This window comes from Triturus cristatus, chromosome 3_2 (genome assembly GCF_964204655.1).
Source record: "Triturus cristatus chromosome 3_2, aTriCri1.1, whole genome shotgun sequence".
Taxonomy (NCBI): domain Eukaryota; kingdom Metazoa; phylum Chordata; class Amphibia; order Caudata; family Salamandridae; genus Triturus; species Triturus cristatus.
Window position 1 is genome coordinate 1,195,405,031 of NC_140584.1, and position 20,233 is coordinate 1,195,425,263.

The 20,233-nt window shown below is 48.3% G+C and overlaps 1 protein-coding gene across 1 annotated transcript in view; it reads left to right on the top strand.

The window, feature by feature from the left end:
* Positions 1 to 20,233, top strand: part of DNPEP (aspartyl aminopeptidase) — a 479,746-nt gene that overhangs the window by 696 nt on the left and 458,817 nt on the right. The window lies entirely within an intron of this gene.

Here is a 20,233-nt window from a genome sequence, read left to right on the forward strand (position 1 = left end):
CAAATCAGTCTTGACCCTGTGCCTCAAGGGAACAGTCCAGCCCGAACTGCCAAGCCAGGTCCTCCCTGGACCGTAAACAAGCTTCCTAGGACCGGTTTCAGGGTTTCACCTCTCATCAGCCAGGATAGCTTGATTCCAGTGGCATGGAGAGCACGGGACTCACGTCTGGGCATACGTAGGGCGAGAAAGCAAAAGACACACAATTGATGGACGGAATGCAGAACAAATCAAAACATTCACCCCCCAGTCAAGAGATCTGGGTTAAATGCATCGTTCTTTTGCCCACTACGCCACCCCAGTTCAGACCTGGCCATATGCAAATCAGTCTTGACCCTGTGCCTCAAGGGAACAGTCCAGCCCGAACTGCCAAGCCAGGTCCTCCCTGGACCGTAAACAAGCTTCCTAGGACCGGTTTCAGGGTTTCACCTCTCATCAGCCAGGATAGCTTGACTCCAGTGGCACAGGGAGCCTGGGACCCACGTCTGGGCATACGTAGGGCGAGAAAGCAAAAGACACACAATTGATGGACGGAATGCAGAACAAATCAAAACATTCACCCCCCAGTCAAGAGATCTGGGTTAAATCCATCATTCTTTTGCCCACCATGCCAGCCATGTTTGAAAACCTGTGTTTGGGGCACGTTACAAGTTCATTTAGTGTTTACACTGTGGGGCTGTTTTCAATATTTCAGGCCCCCATTCTCTGTAGCCTTTTAGTTTCGATGGGCAAATTTTGTGTCATTCACCCAGAGACCCAACCTGCTGAAATCAGGTGTTGGGGGAATACAGAAAAGAAGTTAGGATTACCAAGGACACTAGGCCCAGAATCGTCGGTTCACTTGGCAGTGCCTCCTTTTTAAGACCTTCGGGGTCACACTTTTAATTTGCTGGATTTCCCGTCCCCCCTCACTCAGAATTACCCGTTACAGTAGATAGGGTTCTATTCACTCTCTTTTAAACATATTTAAATATATTTATTCCTGCAAAATAAAAACACAAACACTTCTCCTACTCAGATAGTGCAAAACTGGGATATTAACACCGTCTGCATTGGGGATTTTAACAACAACTGGGGTGGGGATATTACCACTGTCTGCAGTTGGATATTAACACCGTCTGCAATGGGGTTATTACCAACGTCTGCATTGGGGATATTAACACCAACTGGGTGGGGATATTAACACAATCTGCATTGGGGATATTAACGACGTCTGCATTGGGGATATTAACAGCATCTGCATTGGGGTTATTAACAACGCCTGCATTGGGGATATTAACACCAACTGCATTAGGGATATTAACACACTCTGCATTGGGGATATTAACACCGTCTCTATAGGGGATATTAACACCGTCTGCATGGGGATATTAACACGTCTGCATTGGGGATATTAACACACTCTGCATTGGGGATATTAACACCGTCTGCATTGGGGATATTAACAGCATCTGCATTGGGGATATTAACAACGTCTGCATTGGGGATATTAACAACGCCTGCATTGGGGATATTAACACCAACTGCATTAGGGATATTAACACACTCTGCATTGGGGATATTAACACCGTCTCTATAGGGGATATTAACACCGCCTGCATGGGGATATTAACACGTCTGCATTGGGGATATTAACACACTATGCATTGGGGATATTAACACAATCTGCATTGGGGATATTAACACCGTCTGCATTGGGGATATTAACACCGTCTGCATTGGGGATATTAACACAATCTGCATTGGGTATATTAACACAATCTGCATTGGGGATATTAACACCGTCTGCATTGGGGATATTAACACCGTCTGCATTGGGGATATTAACACAATCTGCATTGGGGATATTAACACCATCTGCATTGGGGATATTAACAACGCCAGCATTGGGGATATTAACACCGTCTGCATTGGGGATATTAACACGTCTGCATTGGGGATATTAACACACTCTGCATTGGGGATATTAACACCGTCTGCATTGGGGATATTAACAGCATCTGCATTGGGGATATTAACAACGCCTGCATTGGGGATATTAACACCAACTGCATTAGGGATATTAACACACTCTGCATTGGGGATATTAACACCGTCTCTATAGGGGATATTAACACCGTCTGCATGGGGATATTAACACGTCTGCATTGGGGATATTAACACACTATGCATTGGGGATATTAACACAATCTGCATTGGGGATATTAACACCGTCTGCATTGGGGATATTAACACCGTCTGCATTGGGGATATTAACACAATCTGCATTGGGTATATTAACACAATCTGCATTGGGGATATTAACACCGTCTGCATTGGGGATATTAACACCGTCTGCATTGGGGATATTAACACAATCTGCATTGGGGATATTAACACCATCTGCATTGGGGATATTAACACAATCTGCATTGGGGATATTAACACAATCTGCATTGGGGATATTAACACCGTCTGCATTGGGGATATTAACACCGTCTGCATTGGGGATATTAACACCGTCTGCATTGGGGATATTAACACCATCTGCATTGGGGATATTAACACCATCTGCATTGGCGATATTAACACACTCTGCATTGGGGATATTAAAACCGTCTGCATTGGGGATATTAACACAATCTGCATTGGGGATATTAACACCATCTGCATTGGGGATATTAACACAATCTGCATTGGGGATATTACCACAATCTGCATTGGGGATATTAATAACGTCTGCATTGGGGATATTAACAACGTCTGCATTAGGGATATTAACACCGTCTGCATTGGGGATATTAACAACGTCTACTTTAGGGATATTAACACAATCTGCATTGGGGATATTACCACTGTCTGCGGTTGGATATTAACACTGTCTGCATTGAGGATATTAACACTGTCTACATTGGGAATATTAACACAATCTGCATTAGGGATATTAACACAATCTGCATTGGGCATATTAACACCATCTGCAGTGGGAATATTAACACAATCTGCATTACGGGATATTAACAGAATCTACATTGGGGGACATTAACACCATCTGCAGTGGGGATATTAACACAATCTGTATTGGGGATATTAACAACGTCTGCATTGGGGAGATTAACACCGTCTACATTGGGGATATTAACACCATATGCATTGGGGAAATTAGCACTGTCTGCAGTTGGAGATTAACACTGCCTGCATTAGGGATACTAACACAATCTGCATTGGGTATATTAACACCATCTGCCGTGGGGATATTAACACAATCTGCATTGCGGATATTAACACGGGGGACACAGGAGCGACACAACTCCTTGGTGTCTTCAAACATGTGAGGCTAATGAAAGTGAGGGACAATTCTGTCTCAAGTCTTGTTTTGGCCTAGGTGACCTGCTAAGGAAATAACATGGGCTAGTGTTAATAGGAAGCCCCTAAACCTCAGAGGTATAACCAACCTCCTGGTAGCTCCAGGCTTGGGGTCTCTACACTCTGAGTAAAGGAGTCCATCATCCCAATAGATCCTGTGGCTTCCACTAGCATTCCCAGCAGCCTCAGCAACTGCCTGTTGTCTGAGGGGTTCAAGAAAAGGGCAGCTCAGATGCTCCTGGCTCAGATCTGCCCTGGAAGGCCCCCCTGTCCCCAAGAACTCAACCTGATCAGGTCCAAGCTCATCTGGGACAGTTCCTTCTTCAGGACTAAGATCAGCTCCCTCAAAAGACTGGTCTGGATTCTGAGTCAGGGGGGAAGACACTGCCTTACCAGGTAAAATCTAAAGTCCTGTAGCCAGGGGTTTCTACTTTATATCCAAGGAAGGTGTGGGACAAACTCTGGGGACCCACCTATGGGAGGGTCAGGAGAGAGGGGTGGCTACACCCATATCCTTTGTCCAGTTTCACGCCAGAGCAGGGGCTGGTAGCCCCTGCAACCGGTTTGAGCTGGACTATGCACAGGGACACCAAATGTGCCTCCAGTGCAGACATCAAAGCACTCTTGGAGTGCACCCACCCAGCCCCAATACACTAAAGCCTGTCTGGGAGGTGGTCACACCTCCCTGTGACAGAAAACCTATTGTCCAGCCGTCCCATGCCGGAGTTTCGTCCAGCAGCAGGAGGGCAGACTCGTGTCTGTGGCTGGCAGCATCCATTTTGTGATGCCAGGGTCTGTGAAGATGGTACCGGGTGTACCGGTGCTGTCATGTTTCTCCCTCTAGTAGGGTGGAATCATACCTCCCACACCAGTTACTGGTGTGGAGGTATGATTCCAAGGTGTGTGATACCAAACACGACATGTTTCCATGCAGCCATTCCAAAGTTAGCATTTACCGCGAGGTTATAATGCACTTAAGAGTATATGGTTTGGTTGCATCACAAACAACCCCAGAATAGAGGTTCCGAAGGCTGCAGAGGTGCTCTGCTCATGCATGGGCACCCTCTCACATAAACACAGCACCCTGCCTTCAGGATTGATAAGGCCTGCCATAGTGTTGACTGATAGGTTTATATGTCCAGTGATATGGATAGATATAGTGAACCTATATCTAAGTAAGGGGTGCATGCACCACCTTACACAGGCTGCTGTAGCAGACCTGTGGGGTCATTTTGTATGGTCTTCCAGGGGTGGCATAATACATGCTGCAGCCCTGGAGAGGCCTCTGGGGTACCTATGCCCTAGATGTATAGGATACCATGTACTAGGGGCTTATAAGGGTACCCCAGAATCCAATCTGTGATGTACCTAAAGTACATGTAATCAATTTAGAGAGGAAGCAGCTAGGCTGGGGTCCTGGATAGCAGGATCCCAGCCAGACTAAAGTCGAAAACCAGTGAAGCATCAGCAAAAAGGGGGGGTAACTATGAGAAGCAGATCCTACTCTCCTCCATTATGGACTGTAAGTGGCCCCTGATGGGACTCAGACACCCACGTATGGCATCGAGTTTGGCTGCCATGAGCTCGATACCCAGCCCGCAGCTGATCAGCCAACTCAACCTGGCCAACCAACACACAGCTTGGAAATTTCATGTATTGTTCGTGGGGGTCCTGGGAAACAGCCCTGGTGTTGTGTGTTTCCTGCTGTGTAGTCTGTGCAGGTGGTGGGGTCACCTCGAGGCAGCTGGCCTGACCTGCTCCTGAGGGTGGGGTGCGGAGGCTGTCCATTAGCCATTGGAGGGTGTCTTCACATATGTGCAGGTTGTCCTCTTCATCGTCACTGATGAGATTTGTGGTCCCTCTGCAATGTTATGGGGAGATGCAGGTCAACAGAGTTTCCCATGTGTGTTGACGCTTTGCAGATGTTTACATATAGACTGCATGACAATGCACATTGTGACTGTTTTGGTGGAGCTGGCTATTTGATGGCAGACAATGGGCTTTTCGACTACATGACGGATGTGTGGTTGTACCCGTACACACAAGCGGACCTGTTGTGTCCTCTGCCCTGTGGTGTAGGTGTTGCACTTTGTACCACATTGCCGTCATTCCTGATGTTCTGTGATTGCTATGTGTGTGTGCTGAATTGTGGGGGAGTTGCCCCTGCAGCTCTGATTTTGTGTACCCTTATCCCTTTGAGGCGGTGTGCCTTTGAATAGTGTGCCTTTCGGGGGCTAAAATGTTTGCGACTTGGGTCATATGTGCTCTTGGACAGATTTTGTGGCCTTGTGCATTGTTCGTCTGCTGTGTGTATTGGACGGCATGGGTTGTGGGTGCACGTAGATATGTCAGCGTGTGACCTGCAGATGTGATCCCCAGGGGGCCACCTCCATGTCGATTCGTGCACCATGTCATGTATTTTGGCTACTGCCATTCTATCGGTCATGCAGTGTCACTTGCATAGTCAGTGTGGCTCACACAGCCGCTGCTTTTCTGGATTCATCACATGTGCATGGCTTGGTTGTGTCATTGGTGATTTGGAGGGGACCCATATGTGCACATGGTGGACGGGGGCCTACTTGGTGTTTGTATGTGTGCTGCAGTGTTGCAAGGATATCAGGGACATGTTCCACAGTCATTGTGCATGTGCAGTGTGCTACACATGATTGTGAAGGTGTGCCATTGTGCCCATCTCCCCCCGTCCCCCGGTCCCTGGTGGTTACTCACCCTGTTGCTGTTGGGTTAGGTCATTTTGAGCTGTGCCCAGGCCCCAAACTCCTGCCACCGTCTCCACACTGATGACTGTGGCCACCATTTCCTCCAGCTCCTCCTGTGGCGCAGGACTCCCACCTCCAGTCACCCTTGCTGCCTTTCTGTTGGCGGCGAGTTTCTCCTTGGTTTGGCTGTGCACTTAAGGCCAGCGCCCCTTGACCTCCTCCGTTGACCTCCTCGACACTCCGACTGCATTGACGTTGGTGACGATCGACTGCCATATTTCCGTTTGGGTTGCCAGTGCCGCAGTGGAGGTGACGAAAAGTTGTTGATAGTGTTCTATCACCTCCGTGACGATGATCCGGACTTCCTGCAGACTGAACCCGTCTTCCTCTTCTCCTTGCCCTTCCCCGAACACGGGGTTCCATGCTGGTCCTCCATGGGGCTTGTAGAGTTCGGCTTGCCTTCTGCACTGGGTCTGGGTGCATCCATGGTGCTACGCAGTTTGAATTGGTTTTGGTGGGTTTTTTGGGGGCTTTTATAGTGCATTTTCCCACATGACGTGTGGGAATTCACAGGCCTGTCGCTGGTTTTGGCTGATTTTGATCGCAACTTTTTGGGCGTTCATGTTTCACATTTTTTGTTTGTCATGTTTATTTTTACGCGGTCATTTAGCGCGTTATCATGCTACTATCGCATGGTGCCACCGGGTTGGGAACTGGATGTTAAGACGGTGTTATTTTCTCACGATGGACTGCGATATAGAAAGTTGCGTTATGCTAAATTTGAAATGGTTATCACACGTTATTGAGAATATCCCCCCATCAGCATTGAGGATATTAACACCATTAGCTCTGTGTTCAGCTGTTGGGGGCATTAGCTGGCAATCTGCATTCTACTCCCATGTCCCGCTGGTGATTTCGTTGGTCCACCTGCCACTGCAGCACCTTCCATAAGTGCAGCGCGGCCGAAGGGGGGACTGCAGCTACCAGGAGCCTTTGCAGGGAAAGCTGCCACCGCCCACACCTCGCCCGGAGGCGCTTAAGTTTGGAGAGAGCCCCGGTGGAGCGGGGCTCTGTGTTCAGCTGTTGGGGGCATTAGCTGGCAATCTGCATTCTACTCCCGTGTCCCGCTGGTGATTTCATTGGTCCTCCTGCCACTGCAGCACCTTCCATCAGTGCAGCGCGGCCGAAGGGGGGACTGCAGCTACCAGGAGCCTTTGCAGGGAAAGCTGCCACCGCCCACACCGCGCCCGGTGGCGCTTAAGTTTGGAGAGAGTCCCCGCATCGCGGGACCGCGCGCGGTCTAAGCCCGGGCAAAGGGCGGGCCCTCTGTGGCCATCAGTGGCCAGAGGAGGCTGGGCTGGGCCACCCCCCTTGGATTGTCAATCAGGTACTTTAGTATAACTTTGTTCCTATCACTAAGCCACAACTCTTCAGCCTAGGACTTTGGTCATTGCACAATATCTGTGTACAGCGGACTACGGACTCCTCTTGTAAGGGGCTTAAAATGAATTAAACTGTCAATAAAAGTAGGGTTGTCCAGCATCACCCAATCACCCCGCTGTGAGCTTATTGGGAGACAGGGAATAGCGTAGATTATTGTACTATGGCTACCAAACCCAAAACGCGCTCTACCAAGGGGAAACCACGCACACCACTTATTCCTACAAAAATGAGGCTTGACCCCAACACTCCAGTAGGACACACAGCGCCACCAACTGCAATAGATTTAATGCTAAGGAAGGTCATTGGGGTTGTTAACGGGGAGATTGAGCGCACACAGGGGCACTTATCGATGACACCTACAAATATTCCCCTCACACCTATACAAACCACACCTATACATACCACAGATTTAAACTCTTGTGAAACCTCACATAATGGCAGTCTGGACGTCTCACCTGAAGCTGTCCCCTGTGGCCAACTGGTAACAGACGCTGGGCCATTCCCCGATAGGGTTGAAAATAGAACATTCAGAACTAGAAATAGAAGTAAAAAACAGGGCACCAAGAATATACATATCAGAAAACTGAAACCAACCAGTGGGGGCGGTAAAGCACATACAACAGATGATGAGGTCGTGGAAATAGAAGCTCCATGTCCCTTAATTCCTCCGGGGTGGCTGAACCCTGTAATTGCTGACCTCCAAAAACATCTTGAGGCTTTCATTGTTAGCCAAATAAAACCACTAGTTCGTAAGTTAGACAAAATTGCCAATGAACTGCAGAAACAGGGCAAGACGAAGGAGACCACAAATTCCAATCTCATTGGAAATGCCACACCAGCAGTGACCACCTCAACACGGCAAATTCCAGCTAACAATAACTGTGTAAGTAATGAGCAATGCACTATTGTACAAGTCCATGCATTGCCCAAAGCCTCAGCTCACCTTGAGGAAAGAAGTATTCAAAAAGGTGGGAATTATGACACCCATAAACCCCAGATGCAGCCCAATCCAACTCAGACACAGACAGGGAACCTCGCAACTCATAGCCTGAAAGATAATTACCAGGCAGGACGGGAGCGAATGGATAGAATGCACCCCCCCCCTTCCATGGGTAAATTAACCTCCTGAAGCAAGTCCCTATGTTGTTGTGTTTGCCGGGGTACCTGAACTAAGGATGGGTCAGAAAGAGTCACACATGGAACTTAAAAACAAGATTATTAACTGGTTGAACATACATAGGCCATTACAAGGGGAGGAACCTGGAGAAATCCTACATGTTAGGAGAGCAAATTGGATTGGCAGCAGAAGGAAAGATATTGAAGGGAACTGCATTATTGCAAACTTTAGGAACCCGAACCTAGTGGAGTACATACTGGCCAATCATAATAGGAATGCGACCAGCACTATACGATTCATGCCACTAGGGTACTTCTATCCCAGAAATTGTGTCACTTATCCCTTAATTCACACACAGGGAAAAAGGGGCAGAGGAGCAGATGGGTACCGGGCAAGGAAATATGAAAACAGTGGTCTGCCACTATTAAATCAGGGTGGCCCACAGTGGACAAATAGATTCAGCCCCCTACAGTCCCTGGACGAGAACGATTGACTACCCCAACTAGAGATGCATCAGGAGGGGATGGAAAGAAGGATGTCCACCGATATCAGTGAACAAGTATCCCGGGGAAGTCACCAGCCGAAGGGGCTGGCAGTAACCCCTTTAAAGCAGGACGGGGAGAAACAGGAGCTCACGCCAGCAAGGAGGGATGTAGTCAGAGCAAACGCCCAGGGTTCAAATGTTGTGAGGGTGTTAGGGGGAAGGGTGAATATAATGTCCTGGAATATAGCAGGCCTAGCCGGAAAATTTGAAAATGTAGATTGGAGGAACCATCTACGTGGTTTTCATATATGAGCTCTACAGGAGACCTGGGCGGTTAAGTTCGATCTCTATCACTTAGAGGGCTATAAGTGTTTCTTTCTCCCAGCCCAGGAAACTAGAGCAGGAAGGGCGAGGGGAGGGCTAGTATTGTACGTGGATATTAATCTTAAGGGAAGATGGACATTACCATCTTGGACATCACACACCCTTCAAGCAGCAACATTCCAAGGGCAAGGGTTGAGGGTACAGCTATTCAATATCTACAATTCAGGTCCTATAAATGGTAGGAACGCTGTCCTGCAGGAACTAGACGCTAGACTCACCCAAGAAGCTGATCAAAGGAAGGGGGGGGGGAGAACCAATTGTGTTACTGATGGGAGACTTAAATTGCCACCTCTGCCCAAACCTGCTACCAGTAACTGTAGACTGGGCCGTTTGCCCGGTCACGAAGGGGCCACACTTTGAGCATACCACTGAGGGAACAACACTAACTAAATTAATTGGCACCCAAACGCTAGCACACACTATCGATTTGATAGTCCCGGGTCCAGAGGGCATCCTTGTGCCAACTTTTAAAGGAAGAGGATGCTCCTCCATTATAGATTTCATGTTGATATCCCCCTTTGCAAACATTGGATTATAGAGGCCAGTACTAAATGGAGTACCTTTAATGACCATAATCCCTTAGTTTTAGAATTACTTTACAATGGCCACTTGGAAATGAATAAACAAGTGGATATCAGTCTAAGGCCAACAGACCAGGGGAGGCGTTTAATGTGGGCGAAAATTAATGCCAGGAGTTTCACACAACACTACTTGTAAAAGGCAAAAAGTATGTCGAAGACTGCCTAGACCCTAAGATAGGGGGAGTTGATCTAGTCGCGTCCTTCGGGGAACTGACAACACTGGCCGATAAATTATTAGAAGTAAAAGGTCCTAGAAAGATAGGCACACAGCCAAGATGGTTCGATACTAATTGCTCTTGAGCATTAAGAAATCTAAAATCAAGCCTCAAAGCTAACCCTAGGGACAAAGTTGAAGTGGCCAAGTGTAGACAAATTTATAAAATTAAGATAAAAGAAAGAAAGGCTACCCTACAAGCAGAAGTCTGGGCTGATTTAAGAGAGGTAGGTGAAAATAGGGACTTCACAGAATTCTGGAGGATCATTAACAGGCCCTGTTTCCAGGATAGTAGTGCCCCGGTCATTAGCACAAATATCCTCCCTCAACAATGGGTGACTCATTTTGAGGGTCTCTACAACCACTCTAAAGACACAAAACAAGAAGGGGGCTGGGATGGCACACGGAGTCTGGAAATAGATCTCTCACTAACGGAGATCATTAAGGCAATTCAAGGGTTGACACCAAACAAAGCTCCAGGGCCCGATGGTACACCCCCAGATCTATACCGTAGTAACATCGACCTGTGGGCGCCAATTTTGACGAGGGTGTTAAACGCGGCCATTAAATCAGGACTCCCGCGATCTTGGTCTACTGCACTAATCGTCCCTATCTTCAAGAAAGGGAATAGGGACAACCCACAATGCTATAGACCGATATCGCTAATTGACGTCTCAGCCAAAATACTTGGGCGGGTGGTTCTGAACCGTCTTATGACCTGGACAGAAGAGCACCACACAATAGCTGACACACAGTATGGGTTAAGAACGGGAAAATCGACTAGTGATCAGTGTTCAAATCTATACTTACTAGTTGCTAAATACACCAAAGCAAGCAATGGCACCATTTACATGGGATTTATGGATCTGGCTGCGGCCTTTGATAATGTGAATAGGAACAAATTGTGGGCAATGATGAATAATTTAGGAATAGACCCGGGTCTTATAAATATTCTGAGAGAGTTGCATTGGAACACCACTGCTAGGATCCGCTTTAGTGCGGAGGGGGGGCGAACTGACCCATTTCCATGCACAAGCGGAGTAAGGCAAGGGTGTATTCTCGCTCCCTTTTTGTTCTCACTGTATATCAATAATCTAGAGACAAGCCTTATCGCCCAGACTGTAGACTGTCCCAAAGTAGGGAAGCGTCAAATTCCGGTACTCCTGTATGCGGATGACGCGGTCCTGCTTGCATGAACACCACAGAGTCTACAATCGCTCATCGATGGATTTGTAAAGTTCATGGACAATTTAGATCTCTCAGTGAATCTGAGCAAATCATTTGTGATGGTTGCAGGCAAAAGGCCCACTAAGAAATGTGTGTTTAAAATAGGGACCCACATAATGGACACTGTAAGTACTTTCCCTATTTAGGCCTTTTATTTGATGGCGAGATCCAGTTTAATTCGCTGATTGAGGAACGCTGTACAAAACTGGTCTCCTCAAATGGTGCAATATTAAATTTTGCTCGCAGGTTGGGACGCTGGTCCCCAGAACAAGTAATGAGCCTATATGGCTCAATAAGTACTGCAAAGGCACTGTATGGAGCCGAGGTGTGGGGCTTTAGGGATGCTAAACACTTACAGCAAGAGGAAGATAAATTTCTCCGTAGAATCCTAAAGATCCCATAGTCTACCCCAGCGGAAATTGCACACTCGGAACTTGGGATTCCCTACATCACAGACCAGGTGAAGATTAGGCCGGTTATGGCATGGCTCAGAATTTGGGCCAATCCTGAGGCGGAACTGAGTAGGGAAATTGTTACAGACTGTTTGCAAAGGGATAAGGGGTTGCAAATCCCCTGGCTGAAATATGTTAAAACAACACTAGAGACCACAGACCAGCATACCCTATTTAACAATCCGTGTATAATTTCTACGACCCGGAAACCACAAATTAAAAAACTGCTGTTGGAAAAATTGGAAACTGTCAGAGCAGCTCTCGCATTATCAAAGCGCTCAGTAGCGGCTTATTGCCTGGTCAAGAATGGGGAGGGCATGGAACCCTATTTATATCTGACGTATAATCAGCAGGACAGGTTTTTAATGTGTCGTTTTAGGCTCAGTTTGTTACCTAATATTTTATCTTATCCATCTGGTTTTACTGTAACTATTGAGCAGAAGGGTGCCTGCGGCTGCGACAATAGGTCTCCGCAGGACACCCTTCATTTTGTATTATTGTGTCCATTTTATCGTACCCCTCGGCGCACGTTCTTGGTTGATATTTTAAGAGAGGGAAAATTCCCTCATGCTAAATCCGCACTACTGTTTCTTCAAAGAGCAAATGACACGCGCATTTTAAGCTCTGTAAAAAGATTTTTAAAAGTAGCAGTAAAGTTAAGGAACACAAGAGATTAAGCAATGATTTACATAATATTCTACCTCTTTTGCATGAATTGTATCAGCTTTGTTTGGTGTTTGCTTTTTATCCTAATGAAGTTCAGAAATGTAAATTACATGATTTTATAAAATGTATTTTTATGATGATTTTTAACCATCGAAATAAAGATTTACTTACTTACTATTACCACCATCTGCATTGGGGGTAATTACACCATCTGCAATGGGGATAGTAACATCATGTGCATTGGGAATATTAACACATTCTGCGTTGGGGATATTAACATCATCTGCATTGGCAAAATTAACACCATCTGCATTGTAGATATTAACACCATGGGGCCTATTCTCAAGGAGTCACCACTGAGTTATCAGCACTTTATCGCAGCCAAAGTCGTGATAAATTTATCACCCCATTCACAAGCTGGTGCTAACAGCCCATAGCACCAGTTTACCTGCGATAGCAGCCTAAAAAAACATCGCCACAGATGACCCTGGCAACTATGGCTAATGATATGCAGAGTAGGCGATCCCGTGCAAAAAGCCGTGTCAACACCACTTCACAACATTCACAACGACCAGCCAGATCGGCGATAAGACCACAAAACATGCGATATGGCGCGTTAGCTGCTCTGACCTGGTGCAAAGTCGGATGAAAGCCTGCACCACAAAAGGGAGCCCAGCCCAGAGCTACACCTGAAGGGTAACAGATGCCATGGAGCCACTGATCATGCGGCCCGGACACCCAAGAGGGTCACAACACCACCGCCACAACCCCAGGACTGCTCACCTTCCACCACCGGTGTGTCGCAATGAGGGCCCACCACGTGCCGGTGCAAGCAATGAGGGCCCTCGAACATGGCACCCTCCACATCATGCAGCCTCGCTCCGCAGGCCACCAGGTCTCACATTTGATTCTGGGTCTTGATTTCGTCATGGCAGAGGACATACCAGTCCACCCAGCATCATCGCAGGCTGCACACCCGCTCAGCCCTTGAGGTGCCACTAACTCTGTGATCCGGGATGCGACGCCACACCGTGGTAGGCCCGCGCTGCCCGCTGGCTCTGGCCTACACTGCGGTCCAGCCGGGCACACAGATCTGAGCAGTCCGGACCGCCGGGATCGGGCATCATCGCAGGCTGCACACCCGCTCAGCACTTGAGATGCCCCTACCTCAGTGCACCCAAAGTCACCGTCCCGTGGCGGTCTTCCTGTGCCAGCCGCAATGTATCCGGTGCCACCAAGTCTGTGCCCCAACCTCATGGACCCTGTATGATTGGGTATCGTGTTGCGGACACCATCATGTCACCTTCGGTCCTGGGGAATGTGATGTTGCAGGGCCCGATGCCCTCATGCCTACATTAACACCACACGGATGCACCCAGTGTGAGAAGGTGGCCTGATATATGCTGCCCACTAGTTCTAGTGGGCACCTTGTATCAGTCCAAACAACCCCTTATGGTGAATGGTTAAAGACAACCTTATTTGAAAGCTTTCCTAGTGGTAGCTATGGAGAGCAGACTTCAGGCTAAGTCTTGAAGGAATGTAAAGCAGCTTGTTTTACCAGTCTATAATCTCTTGAATGATCAAATGAAAGGACAACCACACTAGGTATATATTTAAAATATATGTATTTAGGTTAACACACACTCCTCTAGTCTCTTTATGAGACTGGAGTTCGAAGTACTTAAGCTACAAGATAGCAATCATCAGTAATAGCACAAATATACGTTTGGGCCCTAGGGGCGTATCAAACCATATACCAAAAAAGTGGTATAAGAACCACGACTGGGATAGACACTAGGCCTATAGCCTGTAGAATCACTGGGACCCCAAGGTAGCGACACAGGGGACCCACGGGGACTGTATGCAGTGTGTAAACAAAACCGCGGGTTCCCGTTATCTTCTATGGGCAATGTCACGGTTGGAAATTTAAAGATTAGGGACACTTCTAATCGAGTCAGGACCAAACCCTTTTGGACTTAGGAAGTTCTAGGGCTAGCACCCATGAGAGCACCGGAGTACTCGAGTTACCTCACCCAGGGAAGCCGGGTGCATAGGTGTCTTTTGGTGTTGGGTCGCGTCGTCGATTTCAATGGGAGCCTGCAAAGAACTGCTGCTGCCGTGAACAGGAGAAGTGTCCGTGGAGATCCAAGGCCGGATCTAGGATGGAAGGAACCTGAAAGCAGAGGGGACAGAGTCTGGGTCAATTGCCAGTGACCTAGGGCAGGATGGACCAATGCCCACAGATGTCGGGTGCTTCAGGTAAGTTGATGGGTGTCTTGACTCTTCAGCCACGAGGTCCAGGAGGCGTCGACGAAGTCCAAAAGCCGGATTTGAGCTGCTCCACAAAGTCTGTCGAGTGCTGCGGTGTCGGCGACCAGAATGGACCCAACAAGCCTTTGCAACGGCAAGTCACTGGAATTCAGAGAAAGGACTGCGGTGCAGAGCAGCAAGGTCTGTGGGACTCACCCAGCAAAGGTAAGTCAGGGCAAGTCTGGAGCAACCAGGAAAGCCCAATCAGAAAAGGAGTTGCCTTTGTGGGGACCTGCTAGCCAATGGGCTAGTGATCGTGAAGGAGCCTCAAGCGGTTGCACTTGAAACTGGCCCACGGGTCACTCATGGAGTGGAGGCCAACAATCTTCGGTGCAGGAGGTGCTCAAGGCTTGGGCTACTCTGAGCCCAAAGCACAACTTCGAGGAGGACCAGGAAGATAGTGTTGCTGCAAAAGTTTGCAGTGTCCAGGGGTCACAGTTCCACGTCACCCACGATAGTCACGGGCCTCAGCTTTGCTGTGGACTCAGGGTAGCCTCGGGGAAGTCTGGAAATCCACATCTGGTGATGCAAAGACTTCGGCGTCTAGCAGGAGCTTCAGCGATGCAGACCGGTTAGTTGCTTCTTTGGTGCCTGCCAAGCAGGGGAGTCACTCCTTCACCCCAAGGGAGATCTCTTCAGTCTTCTAGTCAGGATAGAACGTTGAAGGTCCAGGATGTATGTTGCAGAGTTTCATCCAGGGTAATCTAAAGTCCTAGGGACTGGATTCCTATACTTATAGTACGTTTAGGGGATGGACTAACTCTAAGGCCCCACCTATGGGCTTGGAAAGAGGGGTGGTTACACTCATTTCCTTTGTCCAGTTTCGTGCCAGAGCAGGGGCAGGTAGCCCCTGCAACCGGTTTGAACTGGGCTATGCACAGGGACAGCAAACGTGCCCCCAGTGCAGGACTTCAAAGCACCAGAGAGTGCTCCCGCCCAGCCCCAATACACATCTGCCTCACTGGGGAGGTGGTCACACCTCCCTTCAACAGGAAACCTATTGTCCAGGCCTCCCCTGCCGGAGTTTCTGTCAGCAGCAGGAGGCCAGACCCGTGTCTGTGGCAGAGGCATCCATTTTGTGATGCCAGGGCTCAGGAAAGTCTTACCGGGTTTAGCCAGTGTGAACATGTCTCTCCCTCTAGAAGGGTGGAATGCTACCCCCACCACCAGAACTGGCGGGGGGCTAGTATTCCAAAGCATTTGACACCAAACACGACATGTTTGGATGCAGCCATTCCAAAGTTAGCATTTACCGCGAGGTTATAATGCACTTAAGAGTATATGGTATGGCTGTATCACAGAACAGCCATAAGGAAGTATTTTCAAAAGCTGTAGAGGGGCTCAGCTCATGCTTGGGCACCCTCTCACATAAAACCAAGCACTCTGCCTTAAGGATTGTCAAGGCCTGCCATAGGAGTGGCTTATGGGTTTATATGTGTCTGTATATATGTGTGGATATAGGTAGCCTATACCACTGTAAGGGGTGCAAGCACACCCTTACCCAGGCTGCAGTAGCAGACCTGTGGTGCCATTTTAGAGTGCTTCCCAGGGGTGGCATAATATATGCTTCAGCCCCTGGTAGGCCTCTGAGGAACCTATGCCCTAGGTACATAGTATACCATATACTAGGGGCTTATAAGGCACTCCAGAATCCAATTAGATATGTACCTAATGTACATGCACACCATTTTAGAAAGGAAGCAGCTGGGCTGTGGTCCTGATTAGCAGGGCCACAGCCAGACTAAGGTCGAAAAACAGTGAAACACCAGCAAAAAGTGGGGGTACCCATGTGAAGCAGATCCTACTCTCCTACACACGCAGGGATATTAAACTAACCTTGACCAGTTGAGTCTTCATGTTCTAAGTGGTAATACCTAGAGAGTCCATATGCATTGGCATGGTTACTCCCAGGTCTATGTTCCACTGTAAAGTCCATCCCCTGTAGGAAAATGGACCACCTAAGCAGTTTGGGGTTTTCACCCTTCATTTGTTTTAGCCATAAGACGGGCTTATGGTCTGTCTGAACAAGGAAGTGAGTACCAAACAAGTATGGCCTCAACTTCTTCAGAGCCCAAACCCCAGCAAAGGCCTCCCTCTCAATGGCTGACCAACGTTTCTCTCTAGGGGTCAGCCTTCTGCTTATGAAAGCTACTGGCTGATCCTGACATTCTTCATTCAATTGTGACAGTACAGCCCCTACCCCCAATTCAGATGCATCAGTTTGAACAATTAACTTCTTGGAGTAGTCAGGACTCTGCAGAATGGGAGCAGTACACGTGGCCTGCTTCAGGTCTAGGGGTGGGCGGAATTTGCGAAATCCACTTTCGCAAATTATCGCGAAAATGTTAAAAATTATCGCAAACACGCGGAAATATTGCGAAGATGCGGAAGTTTGTTTCCCGTATGTTCACGAGATTTTCTGCATGGTTGCGGCTCGCCAACTTACCCATGTGGTTGCTCGCGGGCGCGGCCATCTTGTTTTCAGTTGTCTCGCGGTGCATGATCGCGAGAAGAAAGACGTGATCGCTCGACGCATGACGTCACTGCGGGCGCGAACTGTCGTGAGACAGCGCAAATGGCTAAAAACAATACAACATCTCATGGAGAACGCGACCGGATCAAGAAAACTTATCGGCGAACGCAGGGATTCAGGTAAGGCGATCACGCGCGCGCGAGAATGTATTATTTTACAGCGCGAGCAAGAAACAAATTATCGCCAAGCTGCGGAATGCGGAAATTTTTACATTTTCGCGCTCTCCGCGGAAACGCGAAAATGTCAAATTATCGCAATTTCCGCGAACGGAACGAAATTTTCGCCCAGGCCTAGTCATCAAATGCCTTTTGACAGCTGGCTGTCCACTGAACCCTTTTGGGCATTTTCTTAGAAGTTAAGTCATTCAAGGGTGTCACTATTGATCCATACCCTTTGACAAATCTCCTATAGTACCCAGTCAGGCCTAAGAAGATTCTCACCTGAGTCTGGGTAGTTGGAGCAACCCAGTCCATTATGATCTGGATTTTGATCTGCAACGGTTGAACCTGGCCTCCACCTACAAGGTGACCCAGGTACACCACCTGACTCTGCCCTATCTGGCACTTAGTAGCCTTGATAGTGAGGCCTGCTTTTTGCAGGGCCTCCAAAACATTCCTTAGGTGGACCAGGTGATCCTCCCAGGTGGAGCTAAAGACAGCAATATCATCTAGATATGCTGCACTAAAGGCTTCCAGACCTGTGAGAACTGTATTCACCAGCCTTTGGAAAGTGGCAGGTGCATTCTTCAAACCAAAGGGCATTACCACTCATTGATAGTGCCCACTAGGGGTAGAAAATGCTGTCTTTGGCTTTACATCATCAGCTAGTCTAATCTGCCAGTAGCCAGCTGTCAAGTCAAATGTGCTAAGGTACTTGCCTAAGGCCAAAGTATCTATAAGCTCATCTGCCTTTGGTAGTGGATGGGCATCAGTCCTAGTGACTGCATTGAGACCCCTGTAGTCCACACAAAACCTCATCTCTCTTTTTCCACCACTGGTGTGAGGTTTTGGCACAAGGACCACTGGACTAGCCCAAGGGCTATCTGAGGGTTCAATAACACCCAAATCCAACATTTTCTGGACTTCTGTCCTGATACAGTCCCTGACATGGTCAGGTTGCCTATAAATCTTATTTTTAATAGGCAGACTGTCCCCAGTGTCCACTTCATGAGTGCACCAGGTAGTCTGACTTGGAGTCAGTGAGAACATGTGTCTGAACTGATTGAGAACCTGTCTGCAATCAGTTTGCTGCTGGGCAGTGAGGCTACCTGCCAAGGCTACACCATCAATTGACCCATCATCAGGGTTCTGTAAGAGGAGGCCAGGGAGTGGGTAACTCTCTTCCTCCTGTCCCTCATCAGTTGCCACGAGCAAGCCCATGTCAGCCCTGTCCACATATGGCTTTAGCCTGTTGACATGGAGAACCCTGTGGGGACTCCTGGGAGTTCCTAGGTCTACCAAGTAAGTAACCTCTCCCTTCTGTTCAACAATAGTGTGGGGTCCACTCCACTTGTCCTGGAGAGCTGCTAGGGCCACAGGCTCCAACACCCACACTTTCTGTTCTGGCTGATAAACAGTCAGTACAGCCTTTTGGTCATTCCAGGCTTTGTGCAGTTACTGGCTAGCCTCAAGGTTTTTGTTTGCCTTTTTCATGTACTCAGCCATCCTGGAGCGGAGACCAAGGACATAGTCCACTATGTCTGGCTTTGGGGGCTTGAGAGGCAACTCCCATCCTTCCTTCACCAAACACAATGGACCCCTGACAGGGTGACCAAACAAAAGTTCAAATGGGCTATAACCAACCCCCTTTATGCAAATAAAAGGCAGGGCAAGAGCAGGTCACATTTTCGCCTAAGCTCCTCTGGGAGTCCTTTGATCATGCCCTTTGAGGTTTTGTTGAATCTCTCAACTAAACCATTGCATTGTGGGTGATAGGGTGTGGTGAACTTGTAGTTAACTCCACACTCCTTCCACTTAGCAGTCAAATGAAGTTTGCATCCCTGTCAGATACTACCTCCTTAGGAAAGCCTACTCTTGAGAACACACTCGAGAGCTCTTGCCACTACAGGTGCTGTAGTGGTCCTTAGGGGGAATTGCTTCTGGATACCTGGTGGCATGAGCCACTACCACCAGTATAAATCTGTGCCCAGATGATGTTTGGGGATCCATGGGACCAACAATGTCAATCCCTATCCTTTCAAAGGGCACCCCCACCACAGGCAGAGGTATCAGGGGGGCCTCTGTAGTGCCACCTGCTTTGCCACTGGCTTGGCAGGTTACACAGGAGCGGCAAAACTCCTTGGTGTCTTCAGACATGTGTGGCTAGTAAAAGTGAGGAACAATTCTGTCCCAAGTCTTCTTCTGGCCTAGGTGTCCTGCTAGGGGAATATCATGGGCTAGTGTCAATATGAAACCCCTAAACTTCAGAGGTATAACCAGCCTCCTGGATGCACCAGGCTTGGGGTCTCTACTCTATGAGTATAGGAGTCCATCATCCCAATGAACTTTATGGGTGCCACTAGCATTCCCAGCAGCCTCATCAGCAGCTTGCTGTCTGCGGGTTTCAAGAGAGGGGCAGGTTTTCTGCTCCTGGCTCAGATCAGACCTGGTAGGGCCCCCTGTCCCCAAGAACTCACCCTTGTCAGGTTCAAGCTCCTCTGGGACAGTTCCTTCTTCAGGCTCAAGATCATCTCCCTGAGGAGACTAATCAGCACTCTGAGTCAGGGGGGAAGGCTGTGCCTTAACCTTACTGCTCCTGTGGTAA